Source organism: Chrysemys picta, chromosome 5, assembly GCF_011386835.1.
Source record: "Chrysemys picta bellii isolate R12L10 chromosome 5, ASM1138683v2, whole genome shotgun sequence".
Taxonomy (NCBI): domain Eukaryota; kingdom Metazoa; phylum Chordata; order Testudines; family Emydidae; genus Chrysemys; species Chrysemys picta.
Genome location: NC_088795.1, coordinates 4,703,437 through 4,715,560, shown reverse-complemented (window position 1 = coordinate 4,715,560; position 12,124 = coordinate 4,703,437).

Sequence of the window (12,124 nt, the reverse complement as noted above, 5' to 3'; positions counted from 1 at the left end):
CACTCTAACAATATTTTTAAGAGGAAACATCCAAAAAAGAGTGGGTTGTCACAAGATATTTTCTTGTCAACATAGTGTTCAAAATGTATCCCTTTAAGAAGGGTAACATCATTTTAAATCTCAGAACCCATTTAAATCCCATGGCATGAACCTTGGGCTGTCCCTCTGCAGGGTGTGAATTTCATCCCAAAAGAGCAACAGAGGGTCCTGTGGCACCTTTGAGACTAACAGAAGTATTGGGAGCATAAGCTTTCGTGGGTAAGAACCTCACTTCTTCAGATGCAAGACATCTGCATCTGAAGAAGTGAGGTTCTTACCCACGAAAGCTTATGCTCCCAATACTTCTGTTAGTCTCAAAGGTGCCACAGGACCCTCTGTTGCTTTTTACAGATTCAGACTAACACGGCTACCCCTCTGATACTTGATCCCAAAAGAGGAACTGAAACAAGGAAGGACAAAGGAGAAGCAAATGAAAAACTTATCAGAGGGACGCTAGCCTGTTTTTCACCTAATGGAGCCTCACCCGAAAGCATGACGAAGTAAAGCAAATGAAGCTTTATGTTCTCCATGTGACAGAGCAATGGTAAACGGAAGTACTTTCACTCCATATGAATAAGAAGGTTTTGGATGACCAATTCCTGTCTAGTTTATAGCTAGGCCGTAGCACAGTGAATGTCTCCACTGATTTAATCCTTCATGTTGACTCAAGTGTCTTAGTTTCCTACTTCTGCTTCATCTTATCTTCTCTGTGTGGATATTGATCAGAGAATGTTACGTGGGAACTCTTCTCAGTCTGTGGGACTCTATACTTCTCTCGTTTACTTCTTACATTTTTTCCCCAATTGTTTTCCTCTTCTAATGCGGTGCAGAGCTCCCAGGAGCCAACTCTTGGATTGTAACTAAATGTTACTCTAAGCATATGGTAATAAACCTGGTTCCTCCGTAAGGTACATCTAAACTGCAAAGAGAAACCCACCTCCGCGAGTCTGAGTCTGGGTCAGTTGACTTGGGCTCCTAAAAGTTTGGCTGCGGGGCTAAAAACAGCAGTGTAGGTCTTCTTGCTTTGTCTGGAGCCTGGGCTCCCAGACCCTCCCATCTGCCCAGGATTCAGAGTCATGGTAACAACCTTCTGTGCAACATCCAGCCAGCAGAGGGCTCCATAAGCCCTCCAGTGTGGTGAAGGGTTGGCGCGGACAAGGCCCTGGAAGGAAGTGGAGGCTGCATAAGACTCAGAGCTGGCCGCAGAGCCTGAGCCACGGCTTCTAAGTGCTGACTACAACAGTTATTTGCAGAGCTCTAGTGCAAGCCCTGCTAGCCTGTCAGTAAATCTAGGTTGAGACGTTTGCTCCTGCTCGGTCCCAACTGCTGTGTAGACATGCCCTCCGAGTTCAAGAGTGCACTGAGCTTGCTTTTGCAGGATTGGAGCCTTCGTAAATTATTCATTTAATTCAGCCAACCCCGAGAAGTGCTGAATAGCTATAACAACATTCTGCTCTAGGGATGCCAATTGTGGTTGGATGTTTTCCTGGAGATTTCATCACATGACATAATCTTTCATTAAAGATTAATTTTTAATTCCTGGAGACTCCAGGACAAGCCTGGAGGCTTGGCAACCCTATGCCACTCCTAGCCACGCTGCATGTTGCCTAGCTCACTGAGCAGTGTCATAGACATCAATGGGATTAGTCCCACTCAGCGTGGGTAAAGATATAGGGTCTGGCCCCTGAGTGGGAGTTGAGCACACCTAGGGATTTGGCCTATTCCTCATAACAATAGGCCCCTGTTATAATATGCCATCACAAGGGTGAGAATTTAAAGATGGACAACCAAACTGCTGAACAGTTTGGAAAACATCACTGGAAAGAAGAAGCAAATGGAGCGGAATTTGCACAATCCAGAGAGAGAAAGATTGATGGGTAGGGGTTGGATATTGCAACAGCCAGACGCTTGTGATTCACCTGCACTTGAGTGTGTGTAAGACTCTGCAGAATCTGGCCCTAACATGAAAAGTTTCCATGTGTGAGGAAAAGGGGGTGAAAATTGGCTTGGTCTAGATTGTGCAGTCATTATTCATCTTAAATGGCCAATGGCTCACCTTAAGTTAGCGCTCACCATCATAAGGGTTGTGATTGGCCACTCTAGCCATTTAGAGTTAAGGAAATGTCTAAATTTAAGGAACGAAACAAAGAGGGGGAAACAGAAAGTGTTCTTTAAAATCGGTGAACACGATGATGCACTAACCTGCCAAGGGAGGGTTAGGGATGTTGATCACTGGAGGTAAAAAAGTCAAGACTAGACAGAGAACATCCAGCCGGGGGAGGGGGGTTGTATAGGAACTCTAGGAGCTCTATGCTGCAGTGAGAAATGGTGAGTGGACCCAAGCACTCGACATGATGTAAGAATGGAAACATCTATTCAGTGAGAAATCACCAACATTTGCAACAAACATTATTCACCACCAATGAAATGACCAGCCAGATCAGAGACACGAGAGGCTGGTTCTGTTCCTAACATCTAGGAAAGGGAATCCAGATAAAATACTTTTCTCTTTGAGCCCTAAATACATCTTGTTATTTTCCCCCTTCCTTCTAATCCGTATGATGGCTTTAAAATTGCCTCAACTTCCACCGTGAATAGCCTGCTGCTTCTTTTAGTCCCTTCTTTATCTTTTGTGAAGCATCTAGGCTCCATGGCTTAGATTTTCTTTCTACCACTTATAGGATATTGCTGGATTGTGACCATTTTTGTATCTCCATCAGGCCTTGAAGTGATTATCCATGCTTTTGTCACTTGGAGATTAGATTAGTCCAGGTCCCTAGGCTGCCTTGCCTGATAAGGCATTGTATACATTCCTGCTGGTGCAGAGAGCAGCTAACAGGTTCTCTTTAAATGGAAGGTGAATTGAACACATTTTCATCTGTTCTGAATCTCTTGCACTAGTTGCCAGCTAAACAAGGCACAGGTTTTAGAATCACTCTCTCAAGGCTCTCTCTGGATTCTGTCCAGCACACTTTAGCTTTTTATGCTCCTAAACTCTGCCGAAGCAAAATCTGTTTAGTCTAGTTTTGTTCACCAACTACAAGGGGCGACAGCACCTCAAGTGTCCCAATTGTGCGATTCTTATATACCACAGGTGTGCAGTGTGTGACTAACCTATCTTCAACTAGATTATTGCTGCCTCACGTACCAGTTATAGGAGGAAAAGCAAAATGTGCTTGCAATGCCATGCCACTGATCAGGAGCGGCAGCAGTCGGGAACATCAGCATTGCGAAGAACACAAGAGAATTTTCAGGGGATGAATGTTCACCGGTTGGAGCCCACTGTAAAATACAAGTGAATACAAATTGCATTAGACTAAATTCACCCTTATGCAGAGGGCCAGCAGAAGGACTATGAACTGCTTCCACCTTAGTGTTTTATCCTGCCACCTGTCACCATAGTACCTGGGCTACTTTCACATGAAATCAACAGCAACAGCAAAGTCTCAAGTGGACTTCATGGAAATTCTGACACATCTTCCTTTCAGGGGTAAAAATTCTCCTCGGGGTAGTGTTTCTAAGGTTTTTCTTTAGTTTTGTTTTTTATTTGTTTTTTGGGGTTCTTTTTGGAATTGGGGGGATTTCTAGAGGTTGGGAATAGAAGGGGTGTTTCAATTTTGAGCATTACTTTTGCTAGAAAGGCTTTCTCAAAGAGAAAGGCTTTGCAATGTTTACTAAAAATGGTCATACTCTGGAGTCACCTGATCTCCTCAGGAAGTTTGATCTTCTCATAGACTCATGGTCTTTAAGGCCAGACTGGACCATCATGATCATCTAATCTGGCTCTCTGCACATTGCAGATCGCAGAATCTCACCCACTTCTCCTGTAATAGACCCATAACCTCTGGCTGAGTTCCTGAAGTCCTCAAATCATGGGTTAAAGACTTCAAATTACAGAGAATCCACCATTTACAATAGTTTAAACCTTCACGTGACCCATGCCCCATGTTGCAGAGGAAGGCAAAAACCTGCAGCATCTCTGCCAATCTGACCCAAGGGAAAATTCCTTCCCAACTCCAAAGACGGCGATCAGTTAGACCCTGAGCATCTGGGAAAGACCCATCAGCTAGACGCCTGGGAAATAATTCTCTGTAGTAACTTTGAACCCTCCCCAACTTGTGTCCCATCACTGGCCGCTGGAGATATTTGCTGCTAGATCGGCTACATGCCCTTGTAGGCAGTCTCATCATGCCATCCCCTCCATAAACTTATCCAGCTCAGTCTTGAAGGCAGTTAGGTTTTTGTCCCTACTGCTCCCCTTGGAAGGCTGTTCCAGATCTTCACTGATGGTTAGTAACCCTTGTATAATTTCAAGCCTAAACTTGTTGATGGCCAGTTTATATCCATGTGTTCTTGTGTCCACATTGGAGCTTAATTTAAATAACTCCTCTCCCTGCTATTTAACCCTTTGATATATTTATGATGAGCAGTCACATCTCCCTTCAGCCTTCTTTTGGTTAGGCTAAACAAGCCAAGCTCTTTGAGTCTCCTCTCATAAGGGAGGTTTTCCATTCCTCGGATCATCCTAGTAGCCCTTCTCTGCACCTGTTCCCGTTTGAATTCATCTTTGTTAAAAAATGGGAGACCAGAACTGCACACAGTGTTCCAGATGAGGTCTCACCAGTGCCTTGTATGACAGTCCTGACACTTCCCTGTCTCTACTGGAAATACCTTGCCCAATGCTTCCTAGGACTGCATTAGCTTTTTTCATGGCCACATCACATTGGTGGCTCAGAGTCATCCTGTGATTAACCAATAAACCCAGATCTTTCTCTTCCTCTGTCACTTCCAACTAACAAGTCCCCAGCTTATAGCAAAAATTCTTATTCTTAGTCCCTAAGTGCATGACCTTGCACTTTGCACTGTTACATTTCATCCTATTTCATCCTATACAATTGTCAAGGTCATCCAGATCTTCTTGTGTGATATTCTGATCCTCCTCTGTATTGGCAATACTTCCCAACTTTGTGTAATCTGCAAATTTTAACAACACACTCCCACTTTCTGTGCCAAGGTCATTAATAAAAAAATTAACTAAGACTGGTCCCAAGACCAATCCCTGAGGAACTCCACTAGTAAACTCCCTCCTGCCTGACAGTTCACCTTTCACTATGACCCGTTGTAGTCTCCTCAGGAATTTTGATCCTCTCCATAGAGAAGGCCTTGTTCCCAACTCTCACTAGCTTCATTCTGGGCTTTGTGTACCCACTTCACCATTATTTTGAAGACTTCAGTTGTGCATAGGCTTCATGTTCACCCTCTGCATGGACTAGATTTCACTTCTAATTATCTTTTATTAGAGATAATCCTGAATCAAACCTGTGACTCCAAAGACTCCTGTATGTGCATTTACTGTGACAAAAGTCTTGCGTATAATATATTCCACATATGGGAGCGCCAACTAAATTGAACTCTTTATTTGATCTGATGGATCAACAGTATGATTTCCTTATGGTTCATGTTAATTTGGGATTTTTGTTGGTCTCAGAGAATTGGCGAAGTACCCAACTGCCTAGTTACCTGCCACACTAATTGTTTGTATCATTGTTTTAAGAGGAGGAAAAAGGGCGGTCAGGGTGGGCATGCATCTTCAGGCCTGTACAGAAAGTTACAAGTGGGGACTTTCTTTCCAAACCAGAAGATTACAATGGGGGATGTTGAAATGCCCATAATGATCCTGGGAGACCCGCCGTACCCCTGATAGCCGTGGCTCATGAAACCTTACACAGGAAACCTGGACCGCAGCAAGGAGTGGTTCAACAACAGGCTGAGTAGGTGCCAAATGACAGTGGAATGTGCCTTTGGCAGATTAAAGGCACACTGGCGATGCCTTTATGGCAGTTTAGACCTTAATGAGGATAATAGTCCCATGGTCAGAGCCATGTTGTACGCTGCATATTTCCGTGAAGCTAAGGGTGAAAGGTTTGTTCAGGAGTGGAGTGTTGAGGCAGACTGCTTGGCTGCTGATACCAGGGCTGTCAGAGGAGCCCAAAGGGGGGCAATTCGCATTAGGGAGGCTTTGAGGCAACACTTTGAAAATGAGAACCAGTAATGTGTATCTCTGTGATTGGTGCTGCAATGTTACATTACATGTAGTTTTCCTAGGAAGTAATGGTGATATTTGGGGCCTTGCGTTCCATCAAGCACATGAATAAACTGCCTCAATTTGTAGAAAACAAATGAAGATGAGTTCACATTCAAAAACTTTGCTTTTATTGCACAAAACAACACCACACACACACACACACACACAGACACTTGGTGGGAAAGAAGGTACCAGGGAAGGGCAGACTTTCACAGCTGTGTGCATATCCAGCTATCATTGTGAAAGTTGTCTTAGGGGGTGGAGTGAAGGGGAATCTGAGAAGTCCCGGAAAGCGGAAAGGACTGTGCAGGTGGAGTTTGGGGGAAGGCATGGGAAAAAGTTCTGAATGTGCTGTGGGGGAGGGCAGGCACGGATCTGCTTAGTCTGCAGCATTATTAAGAATTTCAGCATCTGCATTTGCTCCTCCATGACTTTAATCATCCGCTCAGTAGCATCCTTAACAAACTCCTGATTTTCTTTTCTGTCCTGCCTTTCAGCTTCCCTCCACTCCTTGCGTTCCATTTTCTCTGCATTGGAGAAATGCAGTACCTCCCAGAACATGCCTTCTTTGCTCCGTCTTAGTGCTTTTTTATCTGGTGGAGATGCTCGGCCAGCGTGTTGTGGGGTGTCATGGAAGCCCACATCTGCCAAAGCACAAGGAACAATGCACAGAAGCATGATTGTTAAATTCATGCACATCATTGAAACATTTCAGTAAAATACACCTTTTGCAACATAAAAATCACTTTCTTACTGACCCTTGGCAAGCACACATCTCTGCGAACACCCAAAGCATGGTGAGTGTTGGCTGGGTTGCGGAGGGAGGGAGGCACTCCACATGGGGAAAAGAGCACTCACTCTGCAAGGGTTGTGATGCAGCCGACTAGGGAAAAAATTCTAAAATTCTCCCATGCTTTTCCATGGGCAGGGGTCATTCTAGCAGACGTCTCACTGCTGAGGGTAAGCAGAGAAATCTACTACATGCTTGTGGCTTCCTCCTTGGTCCCTATGCTGCTCACCTATGTGCCACTTTGGTCCCTGCACAAGCGATTGCCAAACGGTGCAGGAAAATTTCTTACAATGGGGGAAGGAACAAACCAGCTCTGCCAAGGAACCTTCGGCACAGGATTGCCGAATACCTCCAGGAAACTTTCTTGGAGATCTCTCTGGAGGATTCCCATGAGATCTCGATGTGCATCAACACCCGGTTCTGCCGTACTGATTAGCTACCCGGGCAAATGTCCAGCTCATAGAAACACAGCCGGCCTTATACATTTCTATACCATGAATCCATCCCTGCACTACACAAACCACAGCCACTTACCAGGTGTCTCCTCTCCTGCTTCTTGCTCGCTGGAAAGCAACTGCTGAGACTGGCTAGGCACCTCTGGAGTGGTGAACAGTTCCTGGCTGCCTGCCCCAAGCGCAGCTGGGACTGCAGAGGGTCCTCTCCCCATATACTGAGCAGATCCATCCGCTCCACAGTGATCTAAGCGGGAGAGCGTTTGCTGCAATAAACCACTGTGGTGACCTGGGAAGATGTGATGAGACCTCTCCACGCCGAGCAAACAGGAAATGGAATTTCAAAAGTTCCCAGGGCTTCTAACGGGAAAGGGCAGATGGCTGTTTACCTGGCTGCAGGGCAGTGGAGTTCAAACTGCTGACCAGAGCGGTCACGATGGGCATTGTGGGACACCTCCTGGAGGCCAATTAAAGCGATAAAATGAAGCGTGATGTCTGCACTGGCACTTTGTCGACAAAGATTTAGAGGAAAAAGACATATGTCTCTCATCGGGGTGTTGTATTTGTCACCAAAACAGGGCATTTTTGTCGCCAAAAGTTGCATCACAGTATGTGCACATTCACTGTTTTGTCAACATAAGCTGCCTTTTTTCAACAAAACTCTGTAGTGTAGACAAGGCCTAAGACTAGAGTTACATTGAAACCTTCCAGCAAGAACGTTTTAAGTTTGTATCTAATTTCTGTGTTTCTAGGCTGTGAACATAACAGAGCTGTGCTGCTCACGCTTAGGAAGCATCTTCTCAAACTGTAATGACATTCACCACTGTGTTACGCCACATTTACACTGTTGTAATTCCATTGATTTCACTGGGGTTCTCCAGGACAAAGCCGGAATAACTCAGCAGTGAATGTAGCCCATAGTCTGTACAAAGAGGCTCCTTTAATTACAGGAAACAACAATATTTTCATGTGGCCTAGGTAAATGATGTGTTCATTTCAAGTCATTTATGTCTCACTTGCTCAATGTACCTTTCACACTCCAATTATGACACTAATTACCGTTTGTGGGAGATTTGGTTTTGTTTGTTTCTTTTCATTTCTTGTAGGCTAAATAGTTTAAGTAATACCTTTTCACACTATTAAGCTTTAGACCAGTAATACTGCCAGGCGAACATTGATAAACAGTTGGAAGTGGACAATACTACCTTCTCATTTGTTTCCTTGGTAAACAACACACATCAGTCTCTGAATTATTTGCAAACAGCTCTTAGCCCAGTAATTATTATGTCATTGACATCTGAGATTGAAGCCATTATGCTGATAAGGTCATTAAAATTTGAGTGTATTGTTAAATATCAATAGATGAGTGTTCAGAATAGTTTCTTTTTTTTTAAGAGTGCCCAGCAGAATTAAGATATTGAATGTGTGCATCCTTAAATCTTCCCTAGACAATGTGTCTTTCCTTCCTCTTGACTAAATCTATTCTTCAATTAGCTGATGAGCTTTTGACTTTTCTCATCTGCATTTATCTTTAACGACTGTTTCACATGTGACACTCCTTTCCCCATCAGAGCAGGTTAGCTGCTGCCTGTGTGGAGGGCTACCCAGAGAATACAAAGGAATGAATCATATGATTATGCATGGTGTTTATAAAAGCCCTACTACGCTATCTCTCTGTCTGTATCTGACTGTTGTTTCCTTTAGGCCCGTAACAGTCGTATTTTACAATACACAGTCATGTTCTACAAAATATGTCCATAAGAAAACCCAAACTGTATATTCAGACGAAATATCTATCCCCTCCAAATGCCCACTTCTTTCTAACATTCTGGAGAACGGGGACTCTATAGGCATGACCTGAAGATCAACAGACTCGGGCTCTGTCAGACCAGATGGGAAGGCATTTTAGAGTCAAAGCCCTGTCCTGCAAACATCCCGTGTACAGTTCCTTCTAGGACTAATCTTGGAGCTGCTGACTCCAGAATTCCTAGTCATCTGAGTTGCTGGGGTAAAGCCCTAAGAGAGCTTGGGGTTGATAGTTATCTCACAGCCGCCTATCTCAGAAGTAAGGCCATTAGAATCACTAGTGCTAAATGAGTTTCAAAAATGTCTGTGAGATCAGACTCAAATCTGTGGCATCTAATCATCATTATTTGTTTGTATTCCTATAGCACCCCGTGGTTCCAGTGAGAACCAGGGCCCCATTGTGCTAGCTGCTGTGCAAACCCAGAATAAGACATGGTTATGGCCCCAAGGGCCTCACAATCTACTTTAAATCAAGACATAGCTCACTGAGACAGATCCTCAGCTTGTATAAATCAGGTGGCAGGAGAAAACCCAATGTTGCTAGCATCCTAAAATGGGATCTCAATAATGATGATCATCATTATAATGATAATTATGTTTCATGAATTCATATAGCACCGGAAGTAGAGCTGGTTGGGAACTTTCCAACAAAAGTTTTTCATCAGAAAACCAAACCAAACTTGTTCCTGAAAGTATCAAGTTTGACAAAACACCCAATTTTTGGGGGGAAGGGAGGGAATTGGTTAAAGTTTTGAGATTGTCAAAATGTCCCAAGTTTGGATTTTTCATTTTGACATTTTAGTGAATTTACAACAAAAAAAGGTTTAAAAAGCAATGGGTGAAATCAAAACATTTAAAAATGTTTGAAAGGAAACATTTCAATTGACCTGAAAAAAATTCTTTTTTCGGATTTTTGGGTCACAACAATTTTTGAGATTTAACTTTGGGGCAGGGGAAAATTTCAAAATGTCAAACTTTCCTGGGTCAGGGAAACCATTTCCCACCCAGCCCTAACCGCAAGGAATGCAATTGGCTACACCCACCGTACAAATAATAGAATGAAAGGGGAATCCAGGTAAGGGAGTCAGAAAATAATTAGATGTATTTGGAGTGATCTTGAGAGCAGCTTTCTGTCTGGATTGAAAGGGGAAAGGTGAACTGGGAGTCCAGTAAGCAGGAAGTGGCAGTAATCAAAGCATGAGTTAAACAGAGCATTGTCCTGACAGCATAGAGCTAGGGGTGTGTCCCAGAACTACTGCAGAGGAAGGAGCCATGGAGCCTTGGCAGTGAGCGAGAAAGGAAGAGCTGAGCTGAACTGGACACCAGACTTGCGAGTGTGGCGGGAGAGAAGGATGAAAGTGGTGCTGACAGTGATTGAGAACAAGGGAAGATGACAGGACAGGACAGATTCCCTGTTGATGCAACCGGGCACAGCTCTATTGACTTCAATAGCGTTCCACCCATGAACACCAGGTTTTGGCCCATTATATTTGAGGTGACAGGGCACATCCAGGAGGGGATGTTGGATAGATTAGGACATGTCTCAGATCTAGATGGAGTGGAGACACTTGCACTGCCTGAGTCTGGGCTATAATTCAGGGGATAAAAGTGAATTACTTTCCAGTGTTATAAATCTGGTACCTTTCAGAAGCCCTACATTCACTTTAAAAAAGAGGAATTCCTGGGAAGAGGCCAAATGGCCATACTAGGGAAGGCCATGCCAGTGACAAGAACAGCGCTCGCAAATGCATGGCTGTCAGAAGACTTTGATCTGCTTCCCTTTGTCAGCCACCAAGAGGTTAGAGGGTTCAACAGAAACTAAATGCACCAGGATTAGTGCTGTGCAAAGCTTCATCTATAAATCTCTGAATTTGGAGGTCAGACACAGAAACCAGTACAGGCAGGGCTCTGTTTACTTGGGCACATGCTCTCGTCTACTGCTGCTGGAAACAGCACATGTGCTGTCAGTCAAAATTAGCAGGAGATACAAGTGCACCTAGCGTTCACCTTATTCTACGGGGTTCGCAGACATCAAGCGTCATCTCTGGCCTCTTCAGACACGAGACTCCTTGGCCAAAAAAATCAACCCCTTGCTTGGTATGGGAGTCAAGAGCAGAATCCTGAGCCAAGATCCCAACACATGAGTGAAGGAGAAGAGAACTCCCAACCCAGCTCCTGTTAGAATCATAGAACCATAGGGTTGGAAGAGACCTCAGGAGGTCATCTAGTCCAACCCCCTGCTCAAAGCAGGAGCAACACCAACTAAATCTCCCAGCCAGAGCTTTGTCAAGCTGGGCCTTAAAAACCTCTTAGGATGGAGATTCCACCAACTCCTAGGTAACCCATTCCAGTGCTTCATCAACCTCCTAGTGAAATAGTGTTTCCTAATATCCAACCTAAACCTCCCCCATTGCAACTTGAGACCATTGTTTCTTGTTCCGTCATCTGGTACCACTGAGAACAGCTGAGCCCCATCCCCTTTTAACCCCCCCCCCCCCCCAGGTAGTTGAAGGCTGCTATCAAATCCCCCCTCACTCTTCTCTTCTGCAGACTAAATAACCCCTGTTCCCTCAGCCTTTCTTCGTAAGTCATGTGCCCAGCCCCCTAATCATTTGGGTTGCCCTCAGCTGGACTCTCTCTAATTTGTCCACATCCTTTCTGTAGTTGGGCGGGACTGAAACGGGATGCAGTACTCTAGGTATGGCCTCACCAGTGCCGAATAAAGGGGAATAATCACTTCCCTTGATTTGCTGGCAATGATCCTACTAATACAGCCTCATATACTGTTGGCCTTCTTGGCAACGAGGGCACACTGCTGACTCATATCCAGCTTCTCGTCCACTGTAATCCCCAGGTCCTTTTCTGCAGAACTGCTGCTTAGCCAGTCGGTCTCCAGCCTGTAGCGATGCATGGGATTCTTCTGTCCTAAGTGCAGGACTCTGCACTTGTCCT